The 21,829-nt window shown below is 42.9% G+C and overlaps 1 protein-coding gene across 2 annotated transcripts in view; it reads left to right on the top strand.

The window, feature by feature from the left end:
- Window positions 1-5,393: 5,393 nt before the first annotated feature.
- The window catches only part of ELOVL5 (ELOVL fatty acid elongase 5), a 74,438-nt gene continuing 58,002 nt past the window's right edge, over window positions 5,394-21,829 (top strand). The window contains exons 1-2 of one of the 2 annotated variants that reach the window (XM_040473775.1): window positions 5,430-5,538; window positions 21,592-21,712. The gene's annotated coding sequence lies outside the window, so the exon portion shown is untranslated. Of the gene's footprint in view, window positions 5,539-21,591; window positions 21,713-21,829 lie in introns of both variants that reach the window. The other variant, XM_040473777.1, reaches the window with a different exon arrangement.

Raw genomic sequence — 21,829 nt, 5'->3', positions numbered from 1 at the left:
AAATTGTACTACCGGTTTTGTGACATGTAAGAGCATGTCTAATATTGCAGGTGCACACAAGCCAGGTCTTTTATAGCACATATAACTAAAATATAACATGACCTAATTATGGAGAACTTGTTTCATAAATGATAGAAAAAGGCAAAGCATATGACTAATTATTGGAGAACTTGTTTCATAAATGATAGAAAAGAGCAAAGCATATTCCATTCTATATCACCAGCACCAAAATCATATAGTGCACTTTCAGAACACACTGCTTTACCAGAACACTCTGCTTTACTAGACATACTCCTTAACAACAGACACCATATGGCTATTCTTTGCCAGCTGCACATAGTTTTTGGCTAGAAGTTTGGTTATTGTCTGGTTTTGGCTACTCCCTAAAAATCTTTAGCTCTTTAATATGTTATAGAATTTTAAAAAATCAATTATGAAAGTTATCTGTTGATAGCCAGCAAAGTAAAAGACATATTGAGAATCTGTCCTGGTTTAAAATCTTTAACACAGTTAAGCCTTTGAAAAAGTTGAGAACTGAAACTTGAATTCAATCTTAATAATAAAAATAAATCTATAGTATGTCAGATAGTGATAAGTGCTTAAGGAGACAAATTAAGCAGAGTGAAAGAGTTCCAGAAAATGGGAGGCAGGGAGGGAGATGTTGCAAATTTAGAGAGTTTAAGGAGAATTCTCTAAAATGACATTTATAGAGATCAGAATGAAGCAAGAATATAAGCCTTGGAGATTTCTGGGTGACATTATTCTAGGCATGGCAAAAGAGTATGTGTAAAGGCCCTGAGGCAAGTCTAGTGCCAAGGAGGCTTTTGTGGGTGAAGACAAAGTAGCATTAGGTCAGAGAAATGGCCTGGTTCTAAGTCATGAAGGACCCGATAAGCCATTGTAAGGGTTTTGATTTGTACTCTTACTGAGAGGAAAGGTTGATTGATGGTAAGCAGACAAGTAACATGATTTGGCTTTGGTTTAAGAGGATCCCTCAGGCTGCCGGGTTGAAAATAGACTGTAGGAGGCAAAACCACAAGTAGAGGTCCAGGCTATTGCAAAATTCTGGGCATCAGTGTATAGTGACTCAAACCAGTGGTTGTGGTAAACATGGTGTAAAGTAGTAAGATTCTGGATATATTTTGAAAACCGAGTAGACAGAATTTTGCCAATGTGTGGACATAGGATGTGAGAGAAAGAGAGGAGCTAAACAGAATGCTAAGGTGTTTGGCTTGAGAAAACGAATGAATGGAATTGTCATTTATAAAGGAGGGATAGACCATGGATTTGAGGAAAAAATCAAGGGTTCATTTTTTGTTATTTTCAGTTTGAGATGCCTTTTAGACACCCAAGAGGAGAAGTCATTAATAGGCAGTTATGTATGTAGGTCTAGAATTCAGGGAAAAATACATTTGGGAGAAACACATTTGGGAGTCAGCAGAGTATAGATAAAATCCAAAGCCATGAAAGAGGTGATAATAACACCTAGGAAGTAAATGTATATAGAGAGGACTGAGGATACAGACCCCTTTTGTTGTCCACTCACTCCCGGATAGAGTACTAAAGAGTATAAAAAGAAGGGGAGAATAAAGCTAGAGAATCCAGAAATAGTTCAAACTGTTCATTGACTCAACAGATATTTATGGACATACACTGTTTGCCAGAGGTTCTACTAGCCATTGGGAAAACAATATGGTAGACCAGACCTGGACAGTGCCTTCAAGTAGTTCACATCTGTCAAGATGAACATGCAAGGACAGGAATAGAGATAAACCCCAGTACAGTGAAGACGAGTAGCAGGAAAGTAACAATGGAAGTCTAGAAATTACTCCTTGTTCTGGGGAGGAAAGGAAACTGCCTTTAGTCTCTATCTGCTCCCCACAAAGACAAGCCAGGCCAATGGGAACCCAAGATAACAGAAAATACAAATTAGAAGATAAGAAAAAAAGTAAGATCATAAAGAATAGGGAGAAAGAAACAGTAGGAGCCATCAGAGACTTCATAGTGATGTCCTTAACATAAACTAGCTTATACTTGGCCTATATTTTAGTCAACTGTCAAACATCCACAGGCAAACATTACTCAAAAGTCAGATATTATGTTATACAAATATCCCCTAAATGATATAGTATTTCATCCTTACATGAAACACGTCTCAATCATCAGAATTGCATTCTAATGAAACTTTCAATTGTATTTCTTAATTCAACTACAGATGCTATAGTAACAGAACGTATTTTCCAGGATATTAAATACTTTCTTTCTCAAGAGCAATATTGAAGTGACTTTCCCAGATGCTTGGAAGTGTGTGGTTGCAGGAGGTTTCAAACTGTTGATGAAAACTAAGAGCAGAAACTCTGCTACCAGAATTTAAAAATAAAGAAAAGCAGGAGGAGGAAGATTAAAAGGAATAAAATAATTCAGTAATCACTTCTTGGGGAGCTATCATATGGACATTGTAAAGGAAAAGGCAAGAGCTACGGTTTTCTTGTTAGTTTTTTTACTGCACCCTACGTGGGCTTACTTTGGATATGTTGGTTATAAGGACTGGGATGGCTCCAGCAGTGTCTAGAACCTGGATGGCCAAGAATCTGATTCTGACTCTAACTAAAACACCTTTCTTGAATGCTGGCATTGAATCCTAGGCATTCTTTTGATTTATTTTGAAAAAAAAAAAAAAACCCACAGTTAAGTTGGGGATTCATTTCAGTTCTACTGCTTTCCTTGAAGCTTCATCCATGAATGTGATGGTGCTGCAATCTACAGTAATTCATACTGTGGTCATGGTAGTTTACACTGTAGGGTGTAAGATGAGGTGTGGTTGTGGGGGGGGGGGGGTGGAAACTCTCCTGAAATCATATATGTATCCAGAACCCTAAGTCTCTGGCTGGAGGAAGAAAGAGAACATGACTTCACTCATTTAGGATTAAGAGGAATCAATAGTCGTGGGGCATGACTATGGGGGGGGGGGGTTGGAATTCTAGAACAGAAAATGGAAGCACCAGGGGGATGATGGTGAGGATGAGAGGGAGTAAGAATTCACTCATTCACTCACTCGAAACATATTTATTAAGCTTATATACCAGGGACTGTACTAAGATCAGCAGATAAACAATGAGCAAAATTCAACATGTTTCCCCTTCTAATGGAATTTACAACCTAAAGCAGTGATCTTTTTTTTTTTTTTTCAACATTTATTTATTTTTGGGACAGAGAGAAACAGAGCATGAATGGGGGAGGGGCAGAGAGAGAGGGAGACACAGAATCGGAAACAGGCTCCAGGCTCTGAGCCATCAGCCCAGAGCCTGACGCGGGGCTCAAACTCCCGGACCGCGAGATCGTGACCTGGCTGAAGTCGGACGCTTAACCGACTGCGCCACCCAGGCGCCCCTAAAGCAGTGATCTTTAAAGTGGGGGTACAAGCATCCCATGGATTGAGCAAGATGGTAGTCAGAAAGCAACATGCATAAAATAGTATCACTTTATATTTACCTTTACCTTAAAATAAGAAAAAAAGTTTAATATTTCATGTATGACTTGACAGTTACATGAGTCCATAATTTAAAAATAAACACAAATATTTTGGTAGTATAGGCTTAAAATACTTTATTGATAAGTGAGCACAATAAAAGCAACTGTAGTGTAAAACTTGAGATTTTTGGAATACTAAGTTAAATTTGAAACTTTTAAAACCTGGAAAGACAGGACTTGGATAGGGTAATAGAGAGCTGAACAAGTTCTGACCTTGGGCTGATAGCAGAAGTGACGAACAGGGGTGCCTGCGTGGCTCAGTCAGTTGAGCATCAGACTTTGGTTCAGGTCATGATCTCATGGTTGGTGAGTGTGAGCCCCAAGACAGGCTCTGCTCTTTACTGACAGCTCAGAGCCTGCAGCCTACTTTGGATTCTGTGTCTCCCTCTCTCTCTGCCTCTTCCCCATCTAGTGCTCTCTTTTTCAAATAAATAAACATTTACTGACAGCTCAGAGCCTGGAGCCTGCTTCGGATTCTGTGTCTCCATCTCTCTCTCTGCCCCTCCCCTGCTCATGCTCTGTCTCTCCTGTCAAAAATAAGTAAACATTAAAAAAATAAATAAATAAATATTTAAAAACAAAAAGAAAAAGAGTGAAGAACAGAGGAAATTCCTTCACTAAACTCTTTGAGGCTTTTCACAGGTCCTTTATCAGAAATCTCTTAATCTGTGTATCTTGGTTTCCACTGTAGCATTTACCACTGCACAGTAGTTGTTTCCTGACTGTATCACTTTACAGGCACCAGGGGTCCTTGAAGTTTTTTATTCCTAAAAGCTAGGGTTGTATCTAACAAACTGAAACCATTCAGTGTTTATGGAGTTGAATGACAATTGACTATCAAAAATCTCAATTATTTGTGTATGTTTAAATTACCTAATTTGTATACAGTTTGTACACCTGTATTCTTAGTGCAATGGCCCAGTGCCTGGAACAACACAGCTGGCACAGGATAAACATTACATTGTAATTATGTAAAAGAATAAATTTGCCTACATTAACTGGTTGACTATGTTGAGACAATGGGCATGGATTAATAAGAGGGCACAAAGAGAGAGACATAATTTCTGGGGCTTGATATGGGGAAAGTGTGGGATATTAGGATGATGAAGGCCCAAAGTTATCCAATATCAATGAAAAACAGCAAGGATCTTCTATTCGTGCCTTGACCACAACACACTGTCTTAAAAGTACTTACATTTGTCTAGCTGAAAAAGGCGTTGCTTACTTCACCTTTCCTCCCTTTAAACGCCTTTGGAATAATCTCTGGAGCAGACATAAAGTTGGCAGTGACCTCTAAGAAAAAGTATGAATCCTTAATAAAAATCACATTAAGTCTATCATAAGGGAGTGAAGCTGTAACATCAATTTTGAGTGCTTTTCGCTGTTGCCTTATCTTGTTCAACAGCAGACTTTCGCTCCAGTGGTCTCCCGTATGCATTTAACCCTTTCAGCTAAAACCGAGGAGAACTGATCCCTTTCCACAATTGTGAAGGAGATGGCTCCGAGAGTGGGCTTCTGCGGTCCAAAACGCGGCAACTCAACCTTGCCCTGCCTGGCTTGGAGAGATTCAGAGTTCAGGGCATCAGGAACTTCACGGCAGCTATTGCGCAGGCTCTGCGTTCCGCGCAGCCTTGTTAGGAAGAAAAGGGATAAAACTGCCAGGACACATGTGAACCCGAGGGCACCAACCCCGGCCTTGGCTCCCCACTGCAACGGGTTCTGGAATTTACAATCACGAAAGTTCTATTGTCTCGCTATTGGCTCCAGGGCCGCATGACATCATAGCGCTTGATTCATCCCTCGGGCCCCGATTGGCTGGCCGCGCCATTGTGACGTCACGGTCAGCCCACGTTCTGATTGTAGATACCCGGCGCCTTCCTCTTCCCATCGCCGCGGTTCCTCGCTACCGGTGCCTCCCTCCCACATCTTCCTTCGCTCCGCTGGTCGCGGGCGCTCCTGGCCGCCGCGCCGCCTCTCAAAGCTACCGCTGCCCTCTCGGACTACGAGGTAAGCCGTCAGCTCCTGGAAACTTCGCCTGGGGCCGCCGCTCGGCCATGACACCGGCGCGAGAGCGCGGCCGGGACGCGACGGCTGCGAACCGCCGTTAGGACCAGACCTAGTGCCGAGTTACAGCCCCCCGCGCGGCCCGCGCTCCGCCCGCGTGGCGGAGAAGCCTGTCGGGCCCCAGCCCGGCTCCCCGGGCACGGACGGCGGGCGCGGGAGCTCCGGGCGGGCGCGAGGCGGCTCGCCGGCCGCCAGGGAGAAGCTGGGCGTCTCGGGAGTTCCCACCGCGCCGCAGTCTCACCTGTTCGGCGGAGGAAGCAGCAGGCGGGCGGGTTTGCACGCTGACAGGCGCCGCGGGGCCGCACGCTGTGCCCTGAGCGCGGGCGGCAGGGATGGGTCTGTAAGCTCGGGTCCGCCCGCCCTGTCGGGACGAACTCGCGGATGGGAGGTCCAGGGAAGCGCCGTCTGGGAGAGCGAGTGCTTTTTTCGGGCAGAACAAAACCTGACTGAGTTCAGAGAGCCTCTGCGGGGTCGCGGGGCGGGTCGGCACCGAGAGCCGGGGCGCGCCCGCCCTCGCCCCACGCGGAGCTCTGGGAGGGCGGTGAGGGGACCCTCCGGCCTTTCCTTTTTTCCCTTCCTCTCCCCGCCTCTGCTTCCAGGAGGAAAGCCCGCTAGCCCGGGGCCACTCGGGTTTTATTAAAACCAGAGAACTGCAGCCCAGCGGTACTCCGGGAGGGATAAGGCCGACGGGGAAGCGGGGGGCGGGGAGTCGAGGGCGACCTGGGCGGCCCTTTGGGGAATCCGGGCGCGGGAGCGGCGGACTGGGAGGGAGGCGCGCGGCGCGGGAGCGGCTCCGGGCCGGGGAAGCCTTAGGGTCGCGGCTGTTGGGGGTTGTAAGGAAAAGTGCCCTTGTACAGTCTCCACGCCAATAAGACCTGCCCCTGTCTGCCGCGTCTGCCCGCCTGCGTCCGGGTGGGGGAGGTCGTGCCTGGAGCAAGAGTTCTTTTAAACTGTCTCTTGCAACCGTTCCGTGCTCTTGCACTTTAAGGGTGTTGGTTTCCTCTTCTCACAACTGTAGTTAAGCTCATTTCCCGGCTTCTTGACTGCAGATTTGGAGAGCGTATTAGGCCAATTTTGGAGTGGGGGTAGGGGTCCTGTATGAAAGAATTCAGTGCTTGACTTATTAGCTGGGCTGGGAAACCAGGAGGTTCGGGCGAGGAGGTAATTGCGGCCAGCGAGCAGCCTTAATTCTTTAAGAACGGACCCTTGGCAGGAAGTGCTTTTTAGAGGTGTACGGAGGAGCTAATGTTGCTTGTTAGGTTTTGTAACGTGTTCCCCTAACCACTTAGGTAGATAACCTGTTGGTTTGCACTTGTTTTGCTTGCATGTCTCAGCCAACAACATTTGGTGCAGAATCTGCAGATACCGACGTAGCGAGTTTTGCATTCGATGACTGTGGACAGACACTTTAACTTTACATCTTCGGTTAGGACACAAGTGAATCACTTTTTTAGTCAGCTCAGATGCTGCCTGGGATTCTCCCAGAAAGCCCCGCACTTGAAAGAGAAATGTAACTCGTGTCCCTTTTAGGTTCTTACCCCCCAAAGTTGTAACTTCTCATTGCCAGGAGCTTTTCCTGTATTGTTCTCTCTTTTTGCATTTTCTTTTCCATTTCTAACTGAAGACAAAAAGGAAAATGTTATTGATGGCTACAGATGCCTAATTTTACAGAATATAGAATTTTGCTGAAAAGTGAAAGTGGAAAGCGTATTAAAACTCGTCAGATTTTTCAAGAAAAGTACCTCATAACTTCAAACGCTGACCTCATTCCCTTGACTCAGTTTCCTTGTGTATACGTGGGTGTTTTCTGATGCAGAATTTTTTAAAATTTTTTTTAACGTTTATTCATTTTTTGATAGAGACAGAGCGTGAGTGGGGGAGGGGTGGAGAGAGAGGGAGACACAGAATCTGAAGCAGGGTCCAGGCTCTGAACTGACAGCACAGAGCCAGACATGGGGCTCAAATTCAGCGACAGTGAGATCATGACCTGAGCTGAAGTCCGAAGCCCAACCGACTGAGCCACCCAGGTGCCCCTCTGATGCAGAATTTTTATGGATTTCAGGAGATGGATACAAATGAAAGCCCATCTTGGGGTCCACCAAATAGTGGTTTAATAAATGCTTCCTTATTCTTGGGGAAGAGGAACTGAGATTTATAGGATGTGGCCAAGAATAAAGCTCAAGAATTTTAAATAAATGGGAAAATATTTAAAACTTTAGATTGTTTACACTTATTCCTGTATGCCTATGAAGTCACTTTTGAAAATGAGCTAAGTTATTCCCTTGGATCAGCAGAGCCTCTTTTTTTTTTTTTTTTTTTTAATTCCCTGGTTAGAGACCTTAATTTTGGGGATTGCAAGGATCTTTTTTTCACTACCTTTTCTTTTACTCTCAGCATAGTTATTGATTGTCCTCTTGCTTCTAGAGGAGAGTCTCAGTCCTTGGGCGTCTTATTTCCCACATGAATTATACAAATCAAGGCAAAACTGTTAACTTCGTTTCCGATAACTTTGGTGCTCAAGTAGATAATAGAGTGTGAGCGACAGTTTTACTTTTTTATTTGGCCACATTCTTCCTCTGCCCTAAGAAATGTTGTTTTTTAATTCCTCATCTGAGCTACTAACTCTTCTGTTACTGATGGGATGATCTTTCCATTAGTTATCCATAAATATGTCTTTTTTGTGTGTGCGTTCAGTTTCAGGTATTGCTGATGTGAGCACCTTTCAATTAATAGTTGTTTGCCATATATAATTCTTATAACATCCTTATCCCCTGCCTCCTTTTTTTAATGAATTGAGACCTGGGGTCCCTGGGTTGCTCAGTCAGTTAAGAGCCCTACTTTTGATCTCAGGGTTCAAGCTCCGCATTGGACTCCACGCAGGGTATGAAGCCTACTTTAAAAAAACAACAAAAAAAATTGAGACCTGAGTCCTAGAGATGTCAAGTGACTTTTCCAAATTCACAAAGCTCTGTCTCCAGTATCGTACTGCTCCTTCTTCTATCCTTGTACTGCCAGGATTTGTTCAGTCAGCTGTGTGCCATTTGTGAAATCCTGTTACTCTGTAACTTAAAAACCTAAGGTAGTCAACCCAAGATTAACAGTTTGTCATCTTTCCGATCTACCTGAAATCTATTCCCATCCTTTTTTTCCTTACTTAATGCACTTTTTACAAATCCATTGGCTTGTCAGTTAATTGAATGTGTAGTGTGTGTGTGTGTGTGTGTGTGTTGGGAGAGGTTTATATACGAAGTTTAATGACATCGTTCTGACTCCAAAGGTCTTCCTGCATTAGTTTACACTTTAATCCTTTCATTCCCATACTGAATCTATACCTTGGACTGAAGAGGGTTCAGAAGCAGATTTCTGGGAGACTTGTGTAACTGTGTCTGGGTAAGCTTTCTGTGGCAGAGCTATCCACATGAGACATATCAGTGCCTACCACTGCAAGATTGGTTAGGATGCTTTCAGTACAGGAAACTGGAAACCCAACTCGGATGGGCTTAATTGACCACCTGAAAGGTCCTGAGGGCAAAACTTTCTATCAGTTTCTCTGTGGTCCTTTTAGGTGTCACGTCCACAGGCTGATTTTGCAAGATGACTGCCAGCAACAGTCTGGACCCCCGTTAACATATTCTCATATGGGAACTTCACTTCCCACCACCTTCCAAAGAGGGCCCTTGGCGTTGAGGTGATTAACTTCAGCCTGGTCACTTGAACTAGTAACTAGAACAATGGAAATCTGATAACCTGGGGGCCCCATCTCAGAACTGAAGAAGTCGGTTTAAATCCCACCTCACCTGTTTGGCCGCTGCCATACCTTCAGTAAGGGCCAGTGTGGACATGGCGGAAGTCAGCCACTATGGGGACTGTAAAGGCCTCCAAGGATGCCAGTTCTAAAGAGATGAATTGATTAAAGTAAGTAGAACTGAATCAACATTTGAATGTAGCCTTACATTTCATAGAGGAATCTTACTGATTTGGAGAGAGAAGACAGGCATTCTAGGAGAGGAGGAGTTTGGAGAACAATGTGGAATCATTGGGCAAAAAGCAAGTAGCCCAGCCCAGCTGGCTGAAGTTGACAGTGCAGAAGTGGAAGAAAAAGTTAGAAAGGCAAGTTGTTGATGATAATAATAATGGCTATCTTTTATTGAGCTCTTATGTGTCAAACCCTGCAGTGGACACTTTATATGGATTTATCGCAATTACTACTTTTTATTTTATTAAACAAATTTTTTTAATGTTTATTCATTTTTTTTTATTTAAACAACTTTTTTTAATGTTTATTTTTGAGAGAGACAGAGACAGAGACAGAGCGTGAGCAGGGGAGGGGCAGAGAGAGGGAGACACAGAATTGAAAGCAGGCTCCAGGCTCCAAGCTGTCAGCACAGAGCCTAATGCAGGGCTCCAACCCACGAACCATGAGATCATGACCTGAGCCAAAGTTGTACGTTTAACTGACTGAGCCACCCAGGCGCCCCTGTCTCAGTTACTATTAATTGGTACTGTGAGCATTCCCCATTTACAGGTGAAGAAATGGAGGCTCAGAGAAGTTTAGATACTTGGCCAAGGTCACAAAACATTCCAGCCCAGATCATCTTGATCCCCTAGCCCGCCCTCTCTCCTGAGGTAACAGTAACACTGAAGCTTTTGAACTGAGTGTTATGAATGCTGTACTCCAGGAATATGACTCTTATCAGAATGTGTAAGATGGATTGGCCTGGACAGAGGCTAAGAATGTAGAGAGGGGTTGGGAAGCTGTTAGAGGTAGCCTAGGAGAACAATAAAGCCCCACCGGGAACTACAGCCATGAGCACAGACTGGAGAGCACTAATCAATTGTACAAGATTATTTCTAGGTTAAGATCTATGAGACCTGGAGACCAGTTGGATTTGAGGACCAACAAGACAAAGAACACTTGTAAGACTGGGTGGTAGAAGAAACATGGTGTTACAAAGAGAGAAGGAGGAAGCTTTGCAATCAGGTGTAATATCCAAACGGCCCAGACACATATCTGGACAGGTTGCTTCTTCCCCGTCTTTGCGGCCACTTCTTTTTGTTGCCCGTCTACAAGTATGTGTTTCCATGTTTCATCCGTTTTCAGACAGTTTTTCGTATTTTAACATATCTTGGTAGAGATGCAGCTTATAATCAGTGGCATCGTAAAATCACTGCAGGTACTTCTCCACATTTTATCCGACTGCCTCCCAACTTTTAATCAAGTGTCATTGGTGAGAGAAGGAAAATCCTGTATTGGTAAATCTTGTGCAGCCGATTGCTTGGCAGAGCCAGGAAGAAGAACCATGACTTCTGGGCTCCATCCGTCAGCTGAGTTTCCTCAGTTTATATGACAGATATTAAAATCAGTGTTGCCTCATGATACAGGATTGTAGTAAAACATATGCATATTTCTTTATTACAACTGAAATAATTTGAGAAGATGGGAAGGCATAGTTTAAGTAGGGTGCCTCATCCTTGTATAGAACCTGGCTGCCATGATTCCTTGTCCTAATTTGCCACCAACCGTGAGCAGATCAACTCTGGGTATTGGTTTCTTTCTTTAAAAGATTAAACTGAGGTGCTTTCCAAGTCCCTTTCAGAACTAAAATTTTTTATTTTCACTTTTGCCAAGAGCAAACCCTTTGTTTCTGTTTGACTAGGAATAGAGAGGGAAAGTTGAAATCATTTAGGTCTTAGGCAACATCAGGATCAGTGATGGAAGTTAGTTGTTAACCATAACTACTGGACATGTTCTGGCCTAGCAAAGTGAATTATATTTAGGAAGATAACCTGACCTAATTTTGAGTTTGTGTAATAGAACCCCTCCTTCCCCTGACAAACATCCCCGACCCCTATTTGAACTCATAAATGTTATCATTTCCAAACTGTTTGGTTCCCACTGGGTTCCTGCTGGCATATTTTCTCAATGGGAACTTTTTTTTTTTTTTTTTTTTGTCTCATGTGTATTTCCTTTTAGAATTGTATGGTCCCTGGATATAAATTATTTGTACTTGCTGAATGTTCAGAAAGACTAAATTCCCACCCTTCCTTCTCCCCAGCCCCTGCCAGTTGTATTTGAAGTAAAGTGGTATGTAACCTTTCTTAAATTAGACTTTTGTACCTTTTGTTTGATGTCTTTGCTGACAGGGATTTAGGAAATCTTTTCTTTTTTAAAAAATATTTTTAGTCCTGGTACAGTCATGTTTTCTCTAGTTAGGAAAATAACCATTTTCTTGAAACGCCTGTGATTTCTAACTATAATCCTAATACTTGGTTAGAACCCTCCTGCTAGCACATTCTGGTTAAAGTTTCCATCTCTGTGAAGTTCTCCCTTTGCCCTTTCCTATCCCCATTGTCACAGTTTCACCCATTCAGAACAAATCTTTATAAGCCCATACTAAAAAGACCTAATTAAAGCCACGCTGGAGAATTGGCCATTCAGGTCTCTACTGAATCTGTTAATGCTAAACCCCAGAGTATCTATTCTCCTCTTGTCTTGGAATAGCAAATACTACCACAGAGTAATCGTTAGGAATTTCTCTTTCCCCAAAGAACAGTTCTCATGATACCAAATTCAATAATATTCATTTACTTCTCTGGGAGTTTGGCAGTGTGGTGTGCATCCTTAGGGGATAGTGTTCAGGGTACCTCTGCTTCGGCCTTTGGCAGAAGAAATAAATTACTGATATTTACAGAAGTTGTTGACACCTCCATCTGCTATATTTGTGAGCTGATATGCACCTCTGAAAATTTGAATTTTACTTCTTTCAGAACTTGTAGATATTTACTGTGGATCTGAGGTGCATTTATAAGAGAAACTATCATGTTTTTTTTAAGTAAGCAAAGCTGTAGGAAGCAGATTGAAGAAGATGCCTTGTAGGTTAGCAGCCACACATCTGGATGGGGTTCCAACTCTGCCACTTAGGATTGGGTAGGCTATGGTGGGTAAGTCATTTCCTCTCTTTGAGACTCGTATGTAGAACTTGGAAGTGATAATACAGGTGCCTACTTTGGAAGGGTGTTCAAACCATCAATGTTAAACATGAAAGTTAAGTAGGGGACTGAATTTAATGATTATGGTAAAAAGATCTCTCTATTGTACAGAATGTCCATTGAAGCATTGTTTATAATAAGAAAAGATTGAAAGATACAATAAATGCCTTTCAGAAGAATAAATTACAGCTGGCCAATGGAATATACTTTGCAACTTGTAAAAAGAATGAACCTCTTCTGTATATACTGAATGTAGCTGCTCAATAGCATATATTCGACACTTTTCTTCTTTTTTTAAAAATTTATTTATTGTTTAATTTACATCCAAGTTAGCATATGGTGCAACAATGATTTCAGGAGTAGATTCCTTAATGCCACTTGCCCATTTAGACCATTTCCCCTCGCACAACCCCTCCAGCAACCCTCTGTTCTCTCTCTCCCTGTTTTTATATTTGCTTCCCTTCCCTTGTGTTCATGTTTTCTATCTTAAAGTCCTCATACGAGTAAAGTCATATGATATTTGTCTTTATCTAATTTCACTTAGCATAATACCCTCCAATTCCATCCACTTAGTTGCAAATGGCAAGATTTCATTCTTTTTGATTGTCAAGTAATACTCCATTGTACATATATACCACATCTTTATTCACTCATCTGTCAATGGACATTTGGGCTCTTTCCATACTTTGGCTATTGTCGATAGTGCTGCTATAAACATTGGGGTGCATGTGCCCCTTCGAAACAGCATACCTGTGTCCTTTGGATAAATACCTAGTAGTGCAATTGCTGGGTCATAGGGAAATTCTATTTTTAATTTTTTGAAGAACCTCCGTATGTTTTCCAGAGTGGCTGCACCAGTTTGCATTCCCACCAGTAGTGCAAAAGAGATCTCTTTCTCTGCATCCTCACCAACATCTGTTGTTGCCTGAGTTGTTAAGGGTAGCCATTCTAACACCTGTTGGCAGGTGTGAGGTGGTATCTCATTGTGGTTTTGATTTGTATTTCCCTGATGATGAGTGATGTTGAGCATTTTTTCATGTGTCTGTTCGCTATCTGGATGTCTTCTTTGGAGAAGTGTACTGGACACTTTTCTAAGGTGCTCTACATACATTGATTTATTTTGGCTTCACAAAACCCCACAAGGTAGGTACTCCAATTTTACAGATGAGAAAATTAAGGCACAGAAAGGTTAAGTGACTTGTTCAAGGCTCCACAGCCAGTAGCTGGCAGAGCCAAGATTTGAACCCAGGCAGTCCAGCTGCAGTCACCTTAGCTACCCTGCTACGCTGTATGCTTATTAGACCCTAAGTAGTCATCTTTGCATTTGCAGTTCTACCCATAGAACTAGAAGAAACAAAGTTGAGTTTCTTCATCATTACGTTCTGAGAGGTTAACAGCATAACCAATATAGGACTTTTGACAGTAACTAAAGTTTTTAGAAGGAAAGCTAAAAGAATAATACTTATGATTAGTCCTTGAAAGAGTAACCTTTTGTTTATTCTGAGTCTTTTTTTTCAAAATTCTGCACTGAAGCATTCTCTTCTTGGGTGTAATCAGAAGCATAGATCACAGAAGAGCTCTATAATTATTTGGTGTAAAAGAAAAAAAAAAATCAGTGATCAAAAGCCCAGTTGCCAGTAGGCTGAACCAGTGTGACTGGCCAAGGACATCCAGCATCAGTTTCCTTACCTGGCCTTCGTTCCAGCTGGGTTTGATTTACAAGGTGTATAAGACCTGAGAGGTGTGGGCTGGGAGGGGAGGGCACCCAAATCCTCTAGGGGGCCTCTGTCTCCAGATTGTCTGATTTCCCTTGGACGGAGGTGTAAGTCATGTGTATTTTGAAAACATCTACTAGGTCATTCTGACACAGGCCCCGTTAATGGCCACCTGTTCAGGCTCAAGATAGATAGGTTTATCACCATCCTTAGTTCTCCTGGGATTATTAGACTCTTTTAGAACTTCATTTTCTTTCTGGGTTTGGGTCAGTAGATCTGACAACATTATGATGATTATTAGTACCATGGTTCCTCAAATAAGAGAATCACAAAATTCCCAGAGTGGCCTACATAGTAACATGAAATGTGACCAAGTGATAACTGTTGACTTTGGAGACACTCTTTAGAAGAGATGAATAAATGATTACTAGATTGTGTTTGCTTTTTAAAGTGCCACATTGTAGCAAGCTGGTTTTTTTTAAATATTTTAACTCTGCTTCTCCCCATTCACCTCCTTACCCAATAACCTTTGTAAAATGTGGGTGTTTAGATTCAGTTTAAACAAAGAAATGTGTTCTCATGTCACATGCCTTATGTATGTTACACAGGTTTGAATTTAAATCTTTCAAGACCTTTTCTCTTGGGGGTTGCATAACTTATCTTTGTTAATTATGTTTTTCCACCCTCTTTTAATTTCAGCTGAGGCTGTGATGCTGCCTTTGTGTATTTGTACAAATTAGCTTGAAGAAGATGATAATTTATTTTGAATATTCAAGTAATCACATCACTTAAGAGACTGCAATCAGATAAGAATTATAAGTAGTTGCTCGTGGCAGAAAATGTTGCTTAAAGGCCCCCTTGTCTCCCAGTTATTTGCAGTTGGCAGTCTCAGACGTTTAGGAATATGAAGCATTTCTCAGCCTTAAGCTTAGTCTTTAAAGCAACCATTAGAGGCATGCAGAAGGTCTTGATGGTCATGATCTGCTTTGGCCATTGATTTTCTTGAATCATGCTTGTAGAGGAGACGGTGGTTGCTCTGTGAAGCAGGTTGGAGCTTCTCCAGATGAACCCCTTAAATACTGCACTCACTTCCTCTTCAGAGCAGCTCCTTTTTGTTGACTTGGCAAGGAGTGGTAGGTCTGGAATAGGCTTAGTGACCCCAAAGGAAGACGGCTGTGACTGCAGCGTGCTGTGAGATAGGTGCTTCTCACTGAGCATTGATAGAGATAGAGCCTCATGCTTCAGTTCATCATCTTTGAGAAATGGGACTGGCATATGTTAAAGGACTTCCCCAAATTCAAGATTTAGGTGAGTAGTTGCAAAGTATCGTTGGAAGACCGATCTCGGTGGGTGTTCTCCTTGTCCATAGACATGAGTATCCACCCACTGTCCATTTTATTTCTAATCCCCGTCTGGGCTGCAGACTGAACCTCTCATCAGCTAGTTTTCACCTAGATGTCCTACTAACTGCTCTGTCCTGTTGGCCAGCATGGTGAAGAGCACTACCATCTACCAGTTTGCCCAAGCCTTCAAGCTGGCAGCAGTGTTTGAGTCCTTCTCTCTCATCAGCCATGTCCTTCCTTCTACTCCAGCTGTCAGTCACCAAGTATTGTCCATTCAGGCTCCTCTCTGTCCCTCTCCACGGCCCCTTTCCCTCCTAGGGCCCAACCCTTGCAGCGCGTGAGTTTTTGGATAACTGAACAACTACAGTTTCTCCCTGGCTCCTTCTGGTCTTCCCTGTGGTCAGGTTCCTACTCTGTTGCCACAGTGGTCTCCTGACACGTTAATAGGATCATTTCACTTCATCCTAAAAATTTCATTTTCCCCCTCTTCTGGGCCATCCTTCGTCCAACTTCATTTCCTGCCACTTTCCTGCCTGCACTCCTCACTCTGTACACACCACAGACTTCATTTCTCCAAATGTGCCTGGTCTAGGGGTGTCTGGGTGGTTCATTTGGTTAAGCGTCTGACTCTTGGTTTCAACTCAGGTCATGATCTCACAGTTCGTGGGTTCAAGCCCCACATTGGGCTCTGTGCTGGCAGTGTGGAGCCCGGCTCAGGATTCTCTTTCTCTTCCTCTCTCTCTCCCAAAATAAATAAACTTCAAAAAAATTTAAAAGAAAAAATAGAACAAATGTCCCATTTCTACTCCACATAGGCTGTATTTGGATGCCTCCTCATCGATTGCTCCCCACCAAAAAAACGAACACAAGAGCAAAGTAAATTTAATGGCAAAAAAAAAAGCCCTGTTTTTCATGAATTCTTCAAATCCTCACAGCATAGAGCTTTTGATCCTTTTGATGGAATCAAATGTTCTTGGTTCTGATACCAACCTTCATGTGCCTCAGTTTCCTCATTCTTAAAGTGAGAATAACTAGTGCTTTGGTTTTCTTTTTGCTCAGTGTCTGGCATGTTTATCTCTGTGTCCTTGGTACCTATATGCCATCAGCTATGTGGTAGCTGTCTAGAAATTATTTGCACGAATGAGTCTCTAAAGATGTAGCTTTCAAGGATCAATTCAGTACAGTACAGCACAGTAATCTGTGCTAATGGCTGTGTGAAGATGAGTGTACCTGGGTAGCCTGAGAATACATAATTCATGAATGAGGAGCCCACCTGGGCAGGAGACTCTGAAGGATGGGCTTCCCTGCCTGTAATGTTTCCATCCTCCCACTCTTAAACTGTGGGAGTAAAGCAGCAATAACCTCAGACCATACAAATTGCTAAATATCCACTCACCCGGGAGCAAAGGTGACACATGCTATTATTTTAAAGAGCTTTGCTTATTTGCATATTAACCTTGTTAAGCATTCAAGTAGAGCATGACAGTGATATACCATGCCAGTGGCACTGCACCCAAGGAAGGAATAGTAAATTCTGGTGTCTTAGGCACCTGGCTATTCCATGAGAAAATAATGATGGAGACTGACATACTTTTCTAACCTTGTTTTGGTGGGCCACAACATCAATCTGAGGTTGAAGTAGACCATATAAGTTGGACAGAGCCTGTCTGTGTTAGTAGCCCCATGGTCATTAGTTCATTGATCATTCACACTCCCCATTGAGGATTTTTGTGTGCTACCCTCTGCTAAGGACCATAAATCCTGTAGTAACACATGACCATACACCCACTGGCAAAGAGATTGTAGTTCAGGAGAAGAGGTGAAGTATGTACTTGAGTCAACATAATTACTGGTATTGCAGATATGCCCTTTTTTTTTTTTTTTTTTTGCAGTAAGGTTTGGCTGTAAGTGATGAAGCTTCCAAAATAATAGTGGCTTCAACAATGGAATCTTAAAATAAAATAGAAATTCATTATCTCCCATAAAAGGTTGCTGAGGCAGTCCAGGGCTGGTTTAACCTTCCATAGACTCACTTCTAGCTCACTGTGCATCAGGCCTAGGTTGTGATCCCTGTCTTCCAACTAGCAGGATGAAGGAAGAGACCAAAGAAGGGACACAGGGGTCATCCAGGCCTTCTTTTATTTATTATTATTTTTTAATATAACTTATTGTCAAGTTGGCTAACATACAGTGTGCCCTTGGTTTCGGGGGTAGATTCCCATGATTCATCGCTAACATACAACATCCAGTGCTCATCCCAACAAGTGCCCTCCTCAATGCCCATCACCCATCCCCCCCCGCCCCCTCTAATCAACCCTCAGTTTGTTCTCTGTATTTAAGAGTCTCTTATGGTTTGCCTCCCTCCCTTTCTGTATTTTTTCCCCTTCCCTTCCCCCATGGTCTTCTGTTAAGTTTCTCAAGATCCACATATGCGTGAAAACATATGATGTCTGTCTTTCTCTGCCTGACTTATTTCACTTAGCATAATACCCTCCAGTTTCATCCATGTTGCTGCAAATGGCCAGATTTCATTCTTTCTCATTGCCAAGGTAGTATTCCATTGTATATATGAACCACATCTTCTTTATCCATTCGTCAGTTGATGGACAATTAGGCTCTTTCCATAATTTGGCTGTTGTTGAAAGTGCTGCTATAAACATTGGGGTACATGTGCCCTTGAATCAACACTCCTGTATCCCTTGGATAAATTCCTAGTAGTGCTATTGCTGGATCATACGGTAATTCTCTTTTTAATTTTTTGAGGAACCTCCACACTGTTTTCCAGAGCTGCTGCAGCAGTTTGCATTCCCACCAACAGTGCAAGAGGGTTCCCATTTCTCCACATCCTTGCGAGCATCTGTTGTTTCTTGAGTTGTTAATTTTAGCAACTCTGACCGGTGTGAGGTGGTATCTCGGTGTGGTTTTGATTTGTATTGTGCCTTCTTTTAGGAGAAGTTCCCAGAAACTGCCCCTGGATAATTTTGCTTGTTTCCTTGGCCAGAACTTCAGCATGTGGCCACGTGAAGCTGGCAAAGTCTCATTTGATCCTGGCCATAGGCAGCCAGAAATCTGCTACTCTATATACAGAAATTAGGCAATAACGCTCAGTCTGTACCACAGGTGGTGGATGAGATTGACAGTCCTGCCCATGTGAAATTTAGATTCAGGAGAAGATACTGACAGATGAACAGATACGAGTACTGCAGTGATGGGGACTGTGTGACTTCATGTGAATGAGAACAAACAGGAAGGACACCTAATTAATATGGGGGATCAGGAAAGCTTGCCTGGAGAAGCAGGAATCTGTCTGATGGAAAGAGGAAATAGGCCAAATATTCTAGCAAAGGCTCTGAAGAGAGAGGGGCAGGTGGCTAGGGAAGGGAGGAACATGTGAGGAACTGAAAAAATCAGTAAGGAAAACCAGAGGAGGAAGCATAGGCCTGATCACGTGAGCCCTGGGAACCACACTGAGGAGTTTGGACATTTTTCTGAAAACTTTTAACCGGTAGTGAGGAGGTGAGTAACCTAGAAAGATGTCTTTTGGGGGTGGGGAGCAGAATAAGCCTTGAGGCAGGGATGATCCATCAGGAGGGAGGGCATTACCAGAACAGTGGCTTTGGGGATAGAGAGAAGTGGATGGATATAACTCCTATCAGTTTCATGGAGTTTAAGAACTGGGAAAGAATTTAGAAATAACCATGGTCTGCTTTTTCACTTGAGAGATGATGAAAGCAAGGTTAAGCATTTAAATAGCTTCCTCAGGGTCACCCAGCTAGCTGTGGAGCAGCACCTGGAAACTTTCTCTGCCTGAACTCGTTCCCTTAGGTCACTGCTTGATATGCCAGTTTGGCAGAACAGGGCATTGTGGGCATTCACAGAAGGCAAAGTTAAAGAGAAGCTAAGCCACTCTGGAGCTGGGCCTTAAGAGATGAGAATAATGTGCACAGGAGAATGGACAGGGGCCTCTGGATAGAGCAGATTACCTGAGCCTGGGTGTGGAGCTCAACTGTGGTTGGTGCTCCTGGGTTCTGCAGTGTGAGTACAGCTCTAGAAAACTTCAAGGAAGTAGTAGAAGATAATGCTGCAGAAGTATTTTGAAATCATGGAAGCCTTTAATATAAGACTAAGTGGATTAGACTTAATTCCTTAAGCATCAGGGAGCCAGTTAACACTTAGTATCAGAGGACTTAATGTCATCTTGACAGCAGCGTCTGCATCTTGTTTAACTTTTGCTTGTCTCGGTGCTTTTGCGGGTGGTTGCGGTCAGCGGAACAGCGGCCCCCCGAAGATGGCTGCGTCCTAAGTCCCAGCACCTGTGAATATGTTAGGTTACAGGCAAAGGACAATTAAGGTTGCAGATGGAATTAAGATTGTTGATCAGCTGACTGAAATAGGGAAACCAGCCCGGATTATCCAGGTGAGCTCAGTGTAATCACAGGTGTCCTAAAATGTGGAAGAAGGAGGCAGGAGAGAACCAGACCAGTGGCAGCACAGGGAGACTTGGCCCAGTGTTGCTTGCTTTGAAGGTGGATGTAAGGACTGGGAACCAAGAAATGCAGACAGGAAGAGGATTTTCCTATAGAGGCTTCAGAAAAGAGTGCAGCCCTCCTGCCACCTCTGATTTTAGTCTATTGAGACTCATTTGGGACTTCTGATCTCCTGAAATGTAAGAGAAAAATTGTGTTGTTTTTTTTTTTGTTTTTTTTTAACATTTATTTATTTTTGAGACAGAGAGAGAGAGACAGAGAAAGACAGAACATGAGTCAGGGAGGGGCAGAGAGAGAGGGAGACACAGAATTGGAAGCAGGCTCCAGGCTCTGAGCCATCAGCCCAGAGCCTGACACGGGGCTCGAACTCACGGACCACAAGATCATGACCTGAGCTGAAGTCGGATGCTTAACCGACTGAGCCACCCAGGTGCCCCAAAATTGTGTTGTTTTAAGCTGCTTACTTTTTGGCAGTGTGTTACAGTAGCCATAGAAAACTAAAACAGTGGTCGGTATTTGTTTACCTAGTGAATGAGAGCTGTGCTTTAAGAAAGATCAATGGGACAGATTCACTTGTAACAGGGATTGGCAAGGAGGAGGTTCTGGGGGCCGAGTAGAAAACTGTTCTGGTAGAGAGGTGATGGGGTGAGACTGGAGGGGGAAGGGGTGGGGATGTGGGTGGGTGAAACTGCAGAACCTTTACAGGACTCAGACCCGAAGTCCTGGTGGCCCGGTATCCAGGGCAGGCGAGGAATGGAGCATACTTTGGGGGCTGGACTCTGGGGAAGGTTCTGGGGCTAGTAACAGAAATAGGGGAATCGGAAGAGAAGGTTATACAAGTATAATGAATTCAGTTTCTGGCTTACTGACTCTGAAGTTCAGGAGCACCACACATGTGTAGGTGGAGAGAGATCAGAGGCAAACTGGCCCTTGATGTCTGGGATTGGGATGCAGGAATGGGCGTCATTGGTTGTGATTTTTATCTGTACTGTTTCTTGAAATTTCTCCAGTATAGAGACTTGGCAACCCTTTTTTTAAAAATCCAGTTACATTATATTCCTTAAAATTAAGGAGTTTTTCCTAGTATTCTACCAAATTATTTTTGCTGCCATTCGAATTCCTTATACCCTGAAATTTTTTAATAAATACAATTAAGGTAATACTAAGTAAATGACCAATACATTTAAATAAGCCAAATAAAAATAAGTATCAATTTGCTGTTGAACTATATGTACACTTAGTTTAGATGTGGTTACATCTGGAAAGTTATGGTTTCCAAATTTCTTGTTTCTTCATAAAGTGCTTGGTTGTAATGATTGAAATTACAGCCTATTTCTGAGAAATGGGAGAGAAACCATCTCATGGCAACTATGTAGAATGTGTTGAGATTACAAAATTTTTTTCTGTGTATCACATTGCCTTCTGACCTGTCTGTCGTTGCTGTTTTATCTGTTTCATCAGTGTCCTTCCACTTGGTGGCATTTGCACCATGTAATCGAAGCTTAAAAGAGAGAAGAAAGATGTTTCAATGAAGACTGTGCTGAATACAACTTAAGTTTTTTTAAGCCTATAAAGATAGGAGGTATGACTAATAATGACTTCCATAAGCCACACGTGAAATCACTTTGATTTCAATGAGATACTTCTTCATTCTCCAGAAAAGGAAGTAAGATTGAAACAAGAGATCTCATTCATTGAC

Source organism: Herpailurus yagouaroundi, unplaced genomic scaffold (assembly GCF_014898765.1).
Source record: "Herpailurus yagouaroundi ecotype Mexico unplaced genomic scaffold, PumYag 139, whole genome shotgun sequence".
In the NCBI taxonomy this organism is placed as follows: Eukaryota; Metazoa; Chordata; class Mammalia; order Carnivora; family Felidae; genus Herpailurus; species Herpailurus yagouaroundi.
Note: the sequence above shows the minus strand (reverse complement) of the source record. Positions and strands in the feature narration are given on the sequence as shown.